Source organism: Lathamus discolor, chromosome 11, assembly GCF_037157495.1.
Source record: "Lathamus discolor isolate bLatDis1 chromosome 11, bLatDis1.hap1, whole genome shotgun sequence".
NCBI lineage: Eukaryota > Metazoa > Chordata > Aves > Psittaciformes > Psittacidae > Lathamus > Lathamus discolor.
The window spans coordinates 1910639-1927280 of NC_088894.1; the positions used below are offsets into that span (position 1 = coordinate 1910639).

At 47.9% G+C, this 16642-nt stretch overlaps 1 long non-coding RNA gene across 1 annotated transcript; it reads left to right on the top strand.

The window, feature by feature from the left end:
* Positions 1-1566: 1566 nt before the first annotated feature.
* On the top strand, positions 1567-16345 carry LOC136020449 (uncharacterized). The gene is made up of 5 exons (XR_010615334.1): positions 1567-1649; positions 6440-6496; positions 7337-7565; positions 8850-9154; positions 15473-16345. It is a non-coding gene; the product is annotated as an uncharacterized LOC136020449 (long non-coding RNA).
* The last annotated feature ends 297 nt before the right edge of the window (positions 16346-16642 follow it).

Consider the following 16642-nt stretch of genomic DNA (forward strand, 5'->3'; position numbering starts at 1 on the left):
GGAGGAGCCTGACCTCCCGATTAGCCGAGAGAAGACATGTGCTCGCTGTTTCGGAGTCACCATCTGTGAGGGAGATATCGGGGAGCGAAGACGCGTGGCAGGGAGACAGGAGAGGGACCGCCGGGACCCTCAATTCCTGAGCATCCTCCTATGCATTTATCACCGCAACGAGTTTCTTCTTGACAACGGGGGCTCTTCAAGCTCTTCTATGTCTTCCCCACCAACTCCTCCAGCCCAGCTCCAGGGGAACTTTTCCCCCTTTCTCCTGCAATCAGCCCCGGCGGGTCCATTTGCTTTTGTCTCCCGTTAATTGCTTGCTACTTTTCAGCGCCTGCTCCTCCCCCTTGGAAAGATAAATTTTAGAGCCGGAGCGGGGTGGAGAACGGCTGAGCCCGCTGTTATTTTTGACATTCGCCCCAGTGACAGCTGGACCTTGCGAGGCTGGGGCCGTTCGCACACAAAGCCTATTAGCTGTGCCCACTCACTTAATGAGGCCTGAAGTCTGGAAGGAAAATTTCCTCCCCGAAGTGTGGCAGAGCCCCTTTGTCATTGTAAACAGGCGCTGCTCACCCAGCCCTTGCCTTGCCTTTCTCCTTCCTGCCACCGTGGCTTTTCTATTTACTCAGGGAAACAAAAGCGAAGCCGTGTCAGCGTGCGGGGAGGAAAATGCACCCAGCCCCTCGGGTTCGCACGCGCGCCTGCCTCTGCCACCCACCCACCTCGGGCAGGGCTCCCCGGTGTCACCGACACCATGGGATACCCAGGGAATGGGCTGCGGGGTGGGGAAGGAGGGATGTGCTTGGGGTTGATAGATCCGTAGGAGCTGCTCCCTGTAGGAACAGGCTGTAGAGGTCAGAATGGCAGTGGGAATAAGAGCAAGATGCTTCCTCCAAAATCCTTTACTTAATCACAGTGATTTGGAGCTCCAGCATTTCCTGTGTTCTCCACAACGTTGGTTTTGAGGGATATTTTGTGCCGTGAATTTGCATCATATTCTTTCTTGTGCAAGGAGCTTCCTTCCCAGCTCTACAAATAATTCCCAAAGGAAGATTTCCTTCTGCCTCTTTTGAACTTGAAACCTGCCCAGGCTGGGAGCACTATAACCCCCAACATGTCCCATTTACATTGGGAGTCACTAGCCAACAGAATAAAACCTGAATTGCCCATAAAGCACTTTAGGAACGGGAACACTCTTGGTGTAACTGGTAGCACAAATTTATTGAGACTATTAACAATATACAAGCAAAGAAAGTGGAAAAACCCCCAAATGAGACCACCTTGCAGATGGTCCTTTCTTGGGCTAAGGGTGACCAGTCAGTTAACATAGACCCTGTTGTCAAGGGCAAGCAAAGTTACTAGGATGAAAGGTTTGGAATATATGTGGTTTGATTAAAGAGATTAAATCTGCAGGTCTCATGACTTGTAACATAACCTTCAATGCCAGCCAGGTGTAAAACAGAGCTGGAATTTCTGCCTGGTCTTCATCCAAGCTGGGATAGAGGTGAGAGGCGTGGGCTGTCCCTTCTTTGGGGTGTTGCTACCGAAGCCTAAGGAGCATTTGAATATCCTGCTTAGAGCGGTGTGAGGGCAGGCTGAGGCTTCTGCACACATCACAGCCTGCACGGGAGCGATCTGCTTTGGTGGTTCAGGTGGGTATAGGATGCTTTGGGAGCTGGATCTCGGAGCATGTCCCCCTGCCGTTGTTTTCCTGGGCTGACCCTGGAGAAAACTTCCCGGAGGCTTCAGAAAAGCAGCCCCCAGCCTGCAATGTCTGTATCTGCGGACACCCCTTCCCCCTCTTCCTTTTTGTTCCTTCTTCTCCAGGGATTTGCTTGCTGGTTTTTAAATATTTGCATATTTCAGTGCTTGCTTTCTGTTGGTAACTAAGGCTGTTTGGGGAAAGCTGAGCCATTCTCTAAATGGAAGTCAGGCAGAAATTACCTTTTTTTGTGTGCCTTGCAATTATCACAGCAAAGCGATTCCTTTCTTCCTCCCGGAGCCAGTAATTTATTTCTTAACAGAAAAAACTGCAACGTTACTTGAAGAAAGCCGGGTTAATGCTGGCCTTGTTTTCCCTGTGAAGTTAAGCTGGCTTTGTGACTGAAGTGTTTGGCTTCAATTTATCAAATTGCTTGTGGGTATGTCCCACTTTGGGAAGACACAAGAGGCATTCAGGAGCGTGAAAATCTCGGGTTCCAAATTGACTGTTTAGTAACAAAGGGAGGGAAAAGCCCAGTCTTTACCCTTGTGTTTCAAACTTGCCTTTGCCAGTGTTTCTCAAGTGGCTTTTCCTTGTTCGCTTCATAAACCCTAAGGTGTAAAACTGACTGTCAGGAAACTTGCAGTGATGTTTGATCATCAATCTCAGCATCTCCTGCTCACTCCTTCTGTTCCTTGCCAGCCCATGAGTGGAAGGACTCCTGCACTCACCTGATACGGCCTCCCTTGAGCAATGCTGCATCAAGGGATAATGGAGAAGGAAGTGGACTAACTAACATTGATGAGAAGTCACCAAGTCTTTCCCTTCCTATGAGTCCTTTTGACCCATTTGAATTTCAGCCTGTTTCGGAGATCAGGGAAAGAGATTTTCTGTTTGCATTTGGCTTTGTGTGAACTGCTTAGACTGCAGCGGCTTTGGCAGAGCTTCTCATTGACCATCCCAACTCCTGCTGGCTTGGGCCAACACCACCTCTTTGCAGCAGCTTAGTCTATCTATCTGATGGGTAGGCAGCTCTCAATTGACTCATGATTTGGCAATCCAAGTCTCCCAGTTTAATGAGCACCCAGGTTAGGGAAATGTGTGTAAATGCTGAGTGCAGGGTAGGAATGCGAAAGTTGGGGCTGTAAGAGTGATGCTAAAGCACAGCTTTACTGCCTTCTTACCTGAAAGCCTTTCAGCCACATTTCTCCATAAATCCTCTAGTATTTTCCTTAATGGCAATGGGAACCTTCCTGTTGCCCAGTCACCTTGCATAAGGCTGCTTTGGAGAGCAAGGAGCCTGCGTGATGCCCTTTTCTTCTTGTGGTTCTGTGTAATTTCTGTGTAAATTGACACAGAGAAGTCTGCAGAAGCCCTTCTTCCCACTGACATCCCCTTGTCTCTGTGCAAGGGGATTAGGACATGGCAAAAAAATCATAGAGACCACGTAGGAGGTTGTGCTATGCACCAAGGTGGGGGCGAGGAGCCTTTCTCCATCACTGTGGCCTCTTCATCTCAATGTCCTTCTAATATCTGCTAATCGGCTTTTCATTTGTAGGCTCCATTTTAACTCACCGGTGTTCATACCTCCGACATTAAGTTGGCAAGCTCGTGCTTGTGTAAAAGCTGTAAGTCAGGACTGGGCAAACGGCTCCAGGAGTGCTTGCGAGCTTGGCGTGTGTCAAGGGGATTTGCATTTTGAAGACAGAGCTAATCCCTTTTCTATGGCCTGCACTCGTAGGCAGCTGCCCCAGAAGCGTTTTGCCTGTCCTCTCCTTCACCCTCCCTGTTGATGGGGATTTCAGAACAAAGAGGGCGGTGGGTTAGGGCTGGGAGCACCAACCTGATGTGCAGGAGTCCTGGCTCCAGCCCTCTGCTCTCAGGCAGCCTCCTAAGGTGACCCTGGATACGTCCTGCAGACTACATTAGGCTTACACATGCTAGCACCCAACCCATCCATGAAGCTGGCCTATAGCCCAGTGTGGGTGGCCAGCCCAGGTCAGGAAACCTGCTGGGGGACACAGCTGGAAATGGGTAAATGCATGAACACCACACCAGCGCTTCCAACCAGCCTTTTAAAATGCAGACTGCGTCTACTCGGTATTGCTGGGGCTGTATTTTGAGAGCTCTGTGGAAATCTGGACACGTGTTCCTGTGGTCTGCAGTGCCTTCTAAATAGCTGATATTGAGCGAGGGTTAGATTTCATATCATCTCGGCTTAAAGACGCACAGGCTGCAGGAGCCGCTCTGAGGCCAGCAGCTGATGGGGGAGATGTCAGAGATGTCCAGAGGCCCTGGATCAGACCATGGTTTCTGAAGCCAGCTGCAGGATGTAGATACTGAGCACTCACTGAAATGAATAGCAGTGTTAAATCTAACTATTCAGCTGGCTTTGCCAAGTGAATTCTTGTGAACATCCCTTTTGCCACTATCTCATTAGGAGTATTAACCTGGACATCTGGCCTGAAGGTAGGGGGATTGAATGCCAAGAAATTTGGCTGGATTTGACTTTTGTGCTTCGGTTTTGGAGTCCAGGATGATCTTTCCACAGTACTGGTGATTATTTGCACCAACGCTGCTCAATGACTGTCTTTTATGCAGTTGTGACGAGGGGTTTGGAAGCTGAGGAGGAGGTTTTGGACCATTTCCAGCCCCTTCTGTGTGACTCTGCAGTGACATGACAAGATACTTTAAGCCTCAAAGAGGCCAAGCTCCCTGTTAGCTATTGTAGAAGAAGGGAGATTTACAACCCCAACTATGGTCCATGAATGCTTCCCTTTCCACCAAATCAATATTTTCCCAATGATGGGGAAAAACCTCCCACCAACTTTACAGCTACAGACCACACCAAGTCCATCAGTAAGTATGTGATGGAGGTGTTTGCAAGTGTTTGGTCTCTGATTTCTCCTCTTAGAGTGGGAAGATTTGCCCCAGAGCAAGCAGCCCTCACCTCCATGTTAGTCCTGAGGGTAAAAGCCCAGCGCTGGCAATCTTTGATGTGATGATTTCATATCATGGGGTTGGTTGGGCAGGTGGATGGGGCCTGAGCAAGGAGCACAGCTCGGTCAGGTGGGCTTTTGTTGGCCATGCAGGAATGCAGATTCCCCCTAAGCAGGGAAGAAAACAGAGTTGGGTTGCATTTGAAATAAGGCTCGTGCAAAAATTTGCATAATAACACGTAAAAAAAAATGTGATGTGAAACTAAATATAGTGCAGTGCTGTTTTACCAACCTCTGGTTAATCAAAGTTAACTGCATCCTAATGTAATGCATGTTGCCTCACTGCACATCAAATTGCTATTCTTCCAAACCATCGGCATGTTTCTGTAAAGCAGCTCTACAGAAAAGTACAGCGGAAAGCAAAATCCCGACTACACGATGCTTCATAGTGCTGCTAAACTTGGTTTTATATTGATTTATGAAGTTTTAATGGTTTACTTTAAGTCTCGCCACACCATACGAAGCAAACCTGAGTGCGAGCATCACTGCCTCGGTGAATCCCCAACTCCATATGGGACGTAACGGTGGTGCTGGATGCTCCGCTGGGCTCTGTGGTGTTATGTCCCATACAGACACGTGTGGGAAACACGTGGGTGCCTGTGTGCTGAGCGAAGCTCTCCCCTTTTTGAGCCAACAGCTGATCGACCGCCCTCACCCGGGGTTTTAAGCCACGAGGAACGCCGGCGTGTGGCACGTTCCTGGAAACACCCTGCTCTCCCCATTCAAAGCCCCTGTGGGTTGAGCTCCTCCACGGCTGCTGTTAATAGGTTAATGAGACCCTCGTCTGGCAGAGTTAGAGTGCCTGGCTTTCTAAGATAAAACTATCCAGCGCCATGAGGAGGCTGGGCCTCTTTATGACTGCACGCCATTCATCCTGAGTACACAAGAGCTCGCAAATTTAATAAGCAGAATCCATTTCAGCCCCGTGGCCTGCCATGGCAACAGGAGAGAGGGGCTCCAGCCTTCGCTGCTCAGGCATCATTATCTCCAGGGCCATCTGCTCCAGAGAAGCACAATCCCAAACTCATTTAAATAGAGCCAGCCTGAAATATGTGATGATTTTTCCCAGTCTCCCCCCTCCCCGCCGGCTTCCCCCCGCTACACCTCGGCACACAAGCGGGAGGAGATGTAATATTCAAAGGGTGAGGAGAGGGTGCAGGAGATAAGATTATAGCGATAATGAATGGGGGAGGGAGGAACTTTCCTCCTTTGGCTGCCGTTCCCCGAGAACGCGAGAGGTTGTGATAAATTATAAATGTATTTTTCAAGTCATCTTCTTGGAAGAAATATTTCACAAACAATGATTCATCGCCCTCCCCAGAACTCAGCCTCTCAGGAACAATTAAGCAGTGAAGAAAACTAACGCAGCTAATTCGTTTCTTCCCCTGCTTTCTGACTGACAGCACGCTGTCCTCGTCACAAATGGATGCAATAAATTACCCTGCCCCTAAATGTGTTCACCCCTTGTAACTGGGGGCAGTTTGGAAAGCAAGTGGGAAGAGTTAAGGGGAAGAGGACTCAGTCCTTGCCCTGTGGGGCTCAGATGATTTGTACCCATGGACGTGCTGCCTTGTATTTAGGGGCTCCCAAGATGGGGTTTAAACACAGACCCGTAGCAGCTCGCTGATGGGGATGGGGGGGACATGGGCTTTGACAGAGGGACATAAACAAGAGCGTGCAAAGTTGCACCGTGCCTCTGCTTCTGGGCAAAGTCATTTCTAATGCATCTGTTTTATTTCAGACGTAACTCACTGCTCAGCTGCGGGAGCTGTAAGGAGCAGCGTGAACCAACGCAGGGGTAATGGGGGATGCCGGCGGGTGGTTTTACAAGTCATTACTCCAACAGTGTGTAAAGTTTGAGGAGCACTTTGGGTTGTAGCTGGGAGGAGATGGCCAAGAGCAAGCACCAGGGTGAGTAAGGGTGTTTCTCTGCCCAGCCCCTCCACTGTGGGTGGCTCTGTGTGATAGGAGAGGTGTCAGAGCCAGAGGGGAAAGAAGTTACCGCAGGGATTCCTGAAAGATGCCATTCCTCATTTGTTTTCTGTCAGGGTCTTCTGACCTCTGCTTGCTGGGTCACAGGAATAAATCCGTCATGGACTGAAGGATGGGTTTCCTTTGCTGAAGCGGATGCAGCGCCCATCCACTGAGCATCCCTGTCCCTCCCGTGAGTCTGTAATGTGTGTGGAGACGCCTGCCTTGCTGTCACATTTCTAGGTCTGCAGCACACAGACCCCACACAGCAGGAGCGCACGTGTACGTGCGCAGAGGACTGGGACTGCAGATGGGACAGGATGAAACAGGACGGGATGGGAAGCTGCAGCCCCCGTGGCTTTCAGGGCAGGTATGCAGTGGGATGTGGGACTTTGCCAGCTCCCGGTTCATGCACTCGTGGTGCTGGGGTCTCCTTCACCTGAAGCTCCAACCTGCCAAGCTTCCCAGCTCCCTTCCATGGCATATGGAGTTTGTGTAGATTATATTGGAGCGAGGCTGCAGTACATCAGCGAGATCAAATGAAAGTGTAGAAATGCATCTGGGGTAGGAGGGAAATGAAATCATATATATTCATTACATTTATTTAGTGTGTTAAGCCTCCCAGTGCCCATAACACCCTGTGTACTCTGTCATCCTTCACCTCCAGCAGAGGCAGCCACCTCTGGGAGAGGTGCCAGGAAACAAAAGCAGCATCACCGAGGCAGGGATGTGATGAATGCCTGTGAGGATGGACATTGCCGCTGGACCAAGGGAGAGCTGAAGGAGGCAGAATGGGATTATACATCTTGGAATCCAGAGTTTTCCACCATCAACTGAGTCCTGGGGTATTTCTGTGCCTGCTGCTGTGGTTTTCTGCAGGAGTAATGCTTGCTCAGGTGAGGAAATCATGGTTTTATTGCTGGTGCCATCCCTGGGCAATGCAACCACATATGCACATGACACCTTGGGTGACCAAAGTAGCCAGTATCCCCTCCTGGAGGCCGAACCTGCTTTAGCCATATCCCTTACTTTGCATGGGTATCATCTTTAAGTGTTCCCTAACTCAGGTTGTCAAGTCATTGATTAGGAATGCGGACTCAGCAAACCCCAGGTGATAAATAGCCTATGACATATTAACTTGCATAGAAAGTCTCTATTGCTCGGAAATCTTTTTAGGTTGATAAATTGGAGGATCTACCACAAAATCCATAATAATGTGTTTTTCTCTGTAGCTCAGTTAGAAATAATAAGGTACCAAGTGTTATCAGAGATGAATAAGCTCCAACGTATTTGCAGAAGACTTTTAATTTATTAAACCTGCAGAAGAGTTGAAATATTCATAAGAATGGTTTTGCTGCAAGTTTCTTGGCTTTTTCATCTCCTGGACTGGATAAAGCTACATAAAGACCTGAAGCTAACCAGGCCTTTGAATTCTCATTACAGACACATTTGGCCCACAAGAAGACAAGCAAAACCCCTTTTTGAAGACAGAAGTTCAGCTCCTGTTCTCTTCTTTAGAAGAAAACGTATTTCCTTTAAAGAAATTCCAGACCTTTGCATCTCCTCATGTAAATCCTTGCCAGAAATGTCCCAGGAACTGCTATTCCCAGTAACATGCAGCATCCACGCCAGATGACAGAAGACCCAGATGTCTTCACAGGCAGGCTGATGCTGCACCCTCCGTTTGATCCTCTGTGAAATCTCAGCCTGGAGTTCCATGGACACCCTTTCAGCAGCCAGCCTCGACTCTTGCCTTAAGCGCACACATTCAATTATTTAGCAAGGAAAATGGGCTCCTGTAACTAATAAAACATCTGATTTAGCCCCTTAATCCCATTCTAACATCTTTAAACCAGTGCCAACACAGGTGAGACCTCTGGGAGAGGAAAGCTAAATATTGCTCTCTGCCTCGTGGCTTGCTTTCAAACGTACATTTCATTCCATCTCTGCTGCTCAGAATTAATGTTGCAAGGAGAGCAGCAGAGAGCTTTTCTAGGAAAGCATGGCAAATGCCCAGCTCCAGCAGAACCCAGCCTACCGCTGTGCATCCGCTGTACCATGGGTAATTCATCCCGCATGGCAAAGACCTGCTTTTCTGAAATGCTCAGCTGTTAGCAAGCTGAGGAAACCAACCCATGGGTCAAAGCTCTCCGAGCAAATCTTCCTGCCTTGTTTTTCAGGTGTTTAAGAGACAAAACCCAGCAGGTGGGAAGGAAGAGATTGAACGGGGCAATGTTTCATTCTTCCATAAGCAAATTCCTGGCCGCAATCTCTGCAGCTCCTGGTGGGGTGGCCTAATGGAACCAGACAGCACAGCCCAAAATCTTGCCTGCGTGATTGTGTGCTTCACTGGACTGACACCGGGAATGAATTTAGCTCGCTCGAGGCTCAGCTGGAGATGGGGTGGCTTTGGAGAAGCTTACGCTTCGTCCCGCTGCATCACCCCTCCTTGATTGATCACCTTTTCTGCAGGCTCTGACAAGAGGTATGGAATTATCATTAAAGGTGCCCCACAGAAAGGCTCTAAGGCATATTCTATCCGATTTATACCTGGGAGTATAAATCTATCAGATTTAAATGAGGAGTGAGGCGATAAGCATCTCCTTTTTCATCCCACGGGCTGATTCTGCAGAGGCTGGGGCTAAAGGGATGACTGTGTGGAGGCAAACTTGGGCTGGCAACCTCTCCCTGGGAGACCAACAAATGCCAGTGTTTTGGCCTTAGTCGGATACAGCTCAGCTTTAATTCTGACCACATTATCAAGAATTCAAAAAGAAAAATAAAGAGGAAATTCGACATTTTCTGACCAAATAAAAAATAGCATTTGAATTGTGCATAGTGATGATGCATTGAGTTAGAAGTCCAGGAAGATTTGGGGCAGGCAATAGCTATAATTGTACCTAACATCCTTCCTGGCTCCTATTTCACGCGCAGCCTTGTTTTCGCTCCTATTTGCTATTTTTGTGTTCTGTCATGGGTTTGAGCCGTGGTATTTTGAAAAGCTCTTCCCTGTGCACAGCAGCAGCTGCCGCCGCGCCACCAGCCCTGTTGCCATGGCTGAGCCACAGGGCTTGTGCCAGAATCTTGTTGGTCAACAAGCCTCTGTCAGCGCTGCCGGGCTGCGTGTTTCCATAGCTATCCCTGGAGAAGGGCATCCTCAGGTGAAGTGATGCTGCATCTCCCTTCTAAAGGACTCACCCTCAATGCGCTCGTAGGTTTGTAGTCCTTCAAGTGACTGTTTAGCACCCTACCAGCTGAGCTCTTGCCAAATGAGCTCTAAAAGCGTGAGGAATGGTTTTTAACATAGAGCAGCCCGTTCGTGCTCATCAAAAGGGAGCGTTCAGCTTGAAAATGTCCCCTCTTCACGTAATTCACGGGCTTCAAAAATCAGTTTCCTCAGACGCAGGTGCCCTGAGAACATCCGTTTTTAACACATTTGAAGGAGTGAATTCCTCTCACTGGACTTAATTAAGGTCAGGTACGAAAGCAAATGGAGGAAGAAGATCTTGGGAGGAAAGTGGGTCTATTAGGGAAGGACTGTAGGGCTTTTTAATTAATGCCAGAACAGCTGTCCTTAAACTGTTTCTCTCTTAGGAGCAGATTATCTCAGTGAAGGCTAAGAGGTCATGGAAAACAAGGAGCAAGTTCTGTTCGGAGCTTCTGCTTCCCATTTGCATCACTGTCACCTGCAACCACAGAGCATTTGTCTGGTCCTTCCTTGGATTGCAGCTTATTTCTGTTTTCTTACAGTATAGACTCATCCCAGTTTGTTTCTAAGCGAATTGCTTTTTTGTTCATGTTGCCTATTCCCTAAACAGTCGTATTAGTGGTGGCAGCATGTCATTTTGATGGTGTTATGACAGTGTGACGCCAAACTCGTATTAACATAACATTCCTTTTTAAAGCTTGTCTGAAAACATATTGTTCTCCCTTGCCAGCACTCCTCTGCTTCTCCCACCCTTTACCATGGGTTCTGGGTTGTCTTTTTCGGTTTAACTGCGTTGCAAACAGGCTGATACACAGCATCTATGGAGGCGGTTTGCTGATCATTCAGGTGATGAGACCGAAGGAGAGAAGGACAAACCCCAGGGCTGTCCAGAAGCCTCTCCTTGAGGAAAACCCCAAGCCCACATTGCTCTGACACCTTCCCTTTTCTTACGCTTCACCTCACTCAGATTTATTGAGTTTTGATTTATGACGTTTAGGTTTCAAGCTCCCCATTGCTACCATGGAATTCTTTCTATTTGTTCCACCTTTCCACCTTTTAGATTGGATATAAGGAGGTTAGATTGGATATAAGGAAGAAATTCTTTCCTGTTAGGGTGGTGAGGCACTGGGATGGGTTGCCCAGGGAGGTTGTGAGTGCTCCATCCCTGGCAGTGCTCAAGGCCAGGTTGGATGAAGCCTTGGGTGGGATGGTTTAGTGTGAGGTGTCCCTGCCCATGGCAGGGGGGTTGGAACTGGATGATCTTGAGGTCCTTTCCAACCCTAACTATTCTATGATTCTATGATTCTATGATTCTCCATCCTCAGTTAGAAGGTGGACTCTGATGTCCCCCAAATGGTGAAATCAGTATTGAATTCAGAAAGCTTTGAAGAGGGGAAAGCCATAAGTTAGGGTACGAGGAGCTCTCTGTGTGCACAAAGGGGGATGAGTAGATGCTCCGACTTGTTTGGATATCCTGCTTTTCTGGTGTGAGGTCTGTGGGATGCTCACTCAGGGATGGAGTTGGTTTGGGCTGGAGATCAAAGCTGTTTGCTAAATACCACACATAGTTTTTAGACAGAAAATGGAATAGTGCCTGTTTCACAGGGAAGAGAGTTTTGTGTTAGAAGTGAATATTAGGAGAGCAAAACTCACCTCCAGTCCTTGTGACACACAGGCAGCAAGATGCACGCAGAAGCCTGGCTGGCAAACCCCGGCCCATCCAGGACCCACCATGCAAAGAGCTTTCCCATTGTCAGTTGAGAGGACACTGGGAGCTTCACCCAACTCCTTTCACCTCCCCAGTGGGGCAAATACGGTCCAGTCTGGCTTGGTGTGTTGCTGGCTCCTGGGTTTTCCTGTCTCTTAGTGCTGAAGGAGGATGGGGCTGGGTTCTGTGATACAATGCGGAGTAAAGCCCCTCAGTAGCGCACCCATGGGTGCGAAACACCAGCTTTCCAAGAGCCTGTGGTTGAGCACAGACCCCATTCCCATTGCCCTGGATACCTGCACCTCACCGCTCTCCTTCCTGCCCCTTGTCCCCAGCCCCTTCCTCACAAACCTTTGCTCGGGATTTATCTTCGCCTGTTTGTTTTCCCATCCCTCCTCCTGCTCCCTGACCTGACAAGCGCTCCTTTTAGCAGAGTATTAATTATCATCGCAGTGCTGGGACTAGTAATTATCCCTCCCTTGTGCGTTATGGGCTTCCCAGCACGGCTTGCAACGAGGACAGGGTGAAATGGCTCAGCTGGCAAGGGGCTTGTGGTGTGTGTCTGGGAGCCATGGTAATTGTCCTGTGCCAGAGAGGAGGGAATGAAGGGAAGAAGAGGGAAAAGGAGGAATCATGTCTTTGCAGTCAATGGTGAATTGGAGAATTCAGCTTGTTTAACCAGGGTCTTTTGGCTCACAGTTTATGATGGAAAAGAAAAATAGGAGGAACCTGAGGCTGCCCACCTGGAGATGGAGAATCCAAGCAGGGCTGAGAGGATGATAACCAGGTTTGTCAGTGCTGAGAAACTCCCTTGTAGCAAGAAGCATTGGAAAAAAGTCCCAGTAGAGACGTACAGAGGGACCGTAGGGAGAAGATTCCAAGGATGCAGCACAACTGGGCACAGCAGCACTCATCCTGTTCTCTCACTGTATTGAGTACCATGGTGAGCCCAGCAAAGAGGCATCGTGTGGGATGGCCATACTGGAGAGAATGGAGGTTGGAGCCTGGGTGCCTTCCAAGGCACAGTGCTACCAGGAACACAACAGCTCTCTGTCAGGAATAGGGTAAAAAAAACCCAAATAATCCTCTCTGGCCAAAACTGTGATTTTTTTCTTCAGCTAAATGACAACACTCTGCTGGTGAAAATTGCCTTTCATTACAGTAGGGAAGGGAAATGGAGATAAAAATGAAATAAGCCGTGCTTTTCTTCCCTTTATGTCCTTTTTGCAAACCTATAAGGATTCTTTCTGTCTTTTTTCCCCCCACGTTCCTGCAGGAGTGTGAAGTTTTATTACAATTTATTGTGTATTTGTCTAGGAATTTAGGGCTCTCAAGAAATCACAGCCCCAGTGTGGCAAGCACTGCTGATGGACGTGGTGAGAGGCATGGTGAACTCTGAGCACCTCTTACGCAAAATACAGAAGCCAAGTGCCAGAGGGAAAATGGATGAAGGCATTTCCCCATGGCCACCCTAAAAAAACAGTGCCAGGAATAGAAATGACATCCAGCTCTCCTATCTCCTTGTGAGAACCTGCCTGCTTGGGGGTATTTTCATGGTATTAAAGATTAATTGTGGCAATGGGATGCTGAAGGGATAAGCTAGAAAGCAGCATCCTGTCCTGGCTGCTGCTCTGCCCCATGCCTGACGCTGAGTCAAGTGGGATGTGTGAGACCTAAGCCATGCGGGTGTGCACGGACCCAAAGGACATTTCCATGTGCAGCATCTTGGATATTGTGGGATCAAGCCCTGCAGCTTCTCCCTGTGCTGGTGTAGAACATGAGAGGTGCTCGACTTTGGGTAAGCTTTGGAGGACACATTCCATAGATGTGAATTGTGCAAGTAAATCCTCAGCCTATCCAGGCTGGAAACTTTGCCCCTGGGGAATTAGGCAGAGTCATTTGTCCATCATTAATGGACACTAATTTTGGGATCATCCTTACAGGCATAGTTGTCCTCAGAAACTCAATCCTCAAACACGTAAGCACTGCATCTCTGCCTGTGCAGCAAGGGAGCTTTGAGCATCTCTGATACACTGGGGCCAGCTGGATTTTGGGTCTCTGGGCTAAGGAACGTGATGCTTAGCTCTTCACTCTGCTGGTCTCTGTAACCTTGGTCAAACCACTTGCCATTCTAAAGAGAGTGGAAGAAGAGGCAATGCAGCAGCTCCTGAGGGCAGGCAGTCCCAGCTTTCCATGTGCTGGAATGAGCTGCAGCACCAAACGGAGCTGCTTAGAGTGCTGGAGGGCTTCAGCCTCCTCCCACCGTGTGGCTGGGGCACAGCGCTGAGTGATGGGCAGTCAGCACTGACTGTTCCTTTCCGTGTCTGGCTCAACAAAACCACTCCAAACAGGGTCCTGAGTCACCCCGTGCCTCAATTTCCCCATCTGCTATGTGAGGTTAACCATCACCTTTAGTTTTGCATTGACAGCATCGCGCTGCCATACAGAACCCAACAGGAAAAGGCTTTCTCAGTGAAGGCGAGCAACACCCTGGAGCTGAGCAGCTCCCGCGGTCAGGCATCACCCATCCGCAGTGGCTGATTTTGGGCATGTGCACATCCCTCCTGCACAGCAGCCAACAAACTGGCTCAGGAACCCGCATCCATCCTCCGTCTCGTTTGAGGCAGATTGCTCACGGGTGGAGGAAATCTCCTGGAGAGTGAACCTTGTCAGCAAAAATGCAAATATTTGGAGTCGGAGTGTTCATTACAGCAGAACTCGATTTCAGGGTCAGCCCCCTTCGCAGCAAATTGTTAGCCAGCGAAAATGTTTATTGTCACCACACTCTGGCAGTTTTGACAGTACCTATCAAGTTGAGCTTGACAGTATCTGCATACTGCTTCTCTGGCTTCCCCTGGTGCAGCCATGAAAGAGGTGCTGGAGGGAAGAGACTGGAGGCAGATTCCAGTCATCAGATGACTGGAGCTATCCCCTTTGTGAAAAAGGCAGGGCTGTTGTGGGGGGGCAAGTATAGCACAGGCTGTTGGGAAGATGGTGTTTGAAGAGAAATGTCTTCATGATTTTATTTTTTATTTTATTTTAATTTAATTTTATTTTATTTTCTATTTTACTTTATTTTTTATTTTACTTTTTATTATTTTATTTTTTGTTTTAGTTTTCATTATTTACTTTATTTTATTTTATTTTACTTTATTTATTTTTTATTTTACTTTTTTATTTTAGTTTAGTTTTCATTATTTTATTATACTTTATTTATTTTTTATTTTTCTTTATTATTTTATTGTATTTTATTTTCTTTTCTATTTTCCTTTATTTTATTTTTTTATTTTACTTTATTTCTTATTTTACTTTTTATTATTTTATTTTTTATTTTAGTTTTCATTATTTATTTTATTTTACTTTATTTATTTTTTATTTTACTTTATTATTTTATTTTATTTTATTGTATTTATTTTATTCCATATTTTCAGATACCAAACTACACACATGCAACACCAAAGTACCCTCAGCCTGCACAGGACTAAGGCTGGTGGGAAGAGGATCACGCTGCTGGCAAGCCCAGAGGGATAAGCTCCCGTGTCTTTGCACTGCACTCCAAGACCAAGGGATGGAGGGGGCCAGGACCAGTTCTGCCTCACCAGTGAAGGGGCAAAGGGGAGGCGGCAGCATGAATATGGGGGAAAACAAGAACCAGGATGAGATGCTGGTGAAAACACCAAGGAGGGGACAAGGCGGCTGCAGCCACAAGGCCTGATAATGACATCTGGGGACTCCCTTTGCTTGATGAATGTGCTTTCAGCTCAAGGATGGACTAATTTTGCTCTGCTTTTTGCTCCTCCACAGCTTCGCTTTTTCCCCTGCTAATGCACAGGGAAGGTGGGCCGGGCTGGAGCTGCTGTGAATGAGTTTTGTTTCCTTGCTTGCAGGAGCTGAGCGAAGGCTGTTTCATCTCAACAGGCTGCTCCCAACACCCCTTAATTTGAGATCTCCTGCATGCAGGAAGCGATGGAGTTGAGTGACCTTGCTGAATCCCGGCTGCCGCAGCTGCAAGAGAACAGGGGAGGAAAAGAAAAGAGGGGAGGAGGAAGAGGCACTTTGCTGTCTCCCATTGAAGCCCCAAGAGGCTGAAGATAAGAGAGTGAAAGTTTCAAATTGCCAGAACACCATTCTGAAAGTCATTTTCCAAGCGCGGAGCTCTCTGCAATGTCACCTCTCATCTTCCAAGGTGGGGATTGAAGGGACAATAAAGCACAGAATATTCTGCAAAGACAGAGTTGTTAATTCAAAGACGGAAGAGGTGCCAGGCCCCAAACAGGCTGTCTCATACCCCCTTCGGTACAGAGACTTCTGCAGGCAGATGTAGCTGTACAGGGGGCCGGCTCCAGCTCCTTTCCTGAGCCGTATCCAGCCTGGATGAGTGATCTGGCTGAAGTAAGCATGGCTTATCCAGGTCCCGCTAAGAGCAGAAGCCCACATGTTCCACAGTTACACTTTTAATTTGACTCTAATTCCTGAGTTTCAATTAAATCCGATGATGATCATATGTATTACTTCCTTTGACATTGCTGACACCAGTAGAAGACCTTGATGGATGTGCAGAAGAGAAAGTGCACTTTGATATTCCCCTACCCTCTGCCCCAGCCAAGCTGTTCCTCCCCAATCCCTCTTCCAGCCCTCTGCCTTCAAAGAAATCTGGGTTAAGGAAGTGGATGTATTCAACAAAGAGTTCTGGATCTTGCACCAAAGAGTGAATTAGCCTCTTGTTCTACTTTCTTTGCTGACCTTTATTCCAACTGCATCCCCCCTTATGTTTATAAGATAATAAAGCCCCCAAATACACAGGCTTGTCCTGCTGAGATAAATTGCATTCAACTCTCCTTAGTTAATATCAGCTTTGTTCTGGGCTCCTTATTACTGGTGCCACCTGTCCCTCCAAGCACAGCCTTCCCCCCTTTCCCAAATTACCCAAGCTGAGGCTTGGGTGGGCTTTCTCCCTGCAAATGCACTTATTTGCCCACCCGGGTCACAATGCTGAGATTGACACTGATGATCCAGCTTTTTGCCAGGCAATCCCTCCTCTCCCTTACTTTCAGAAA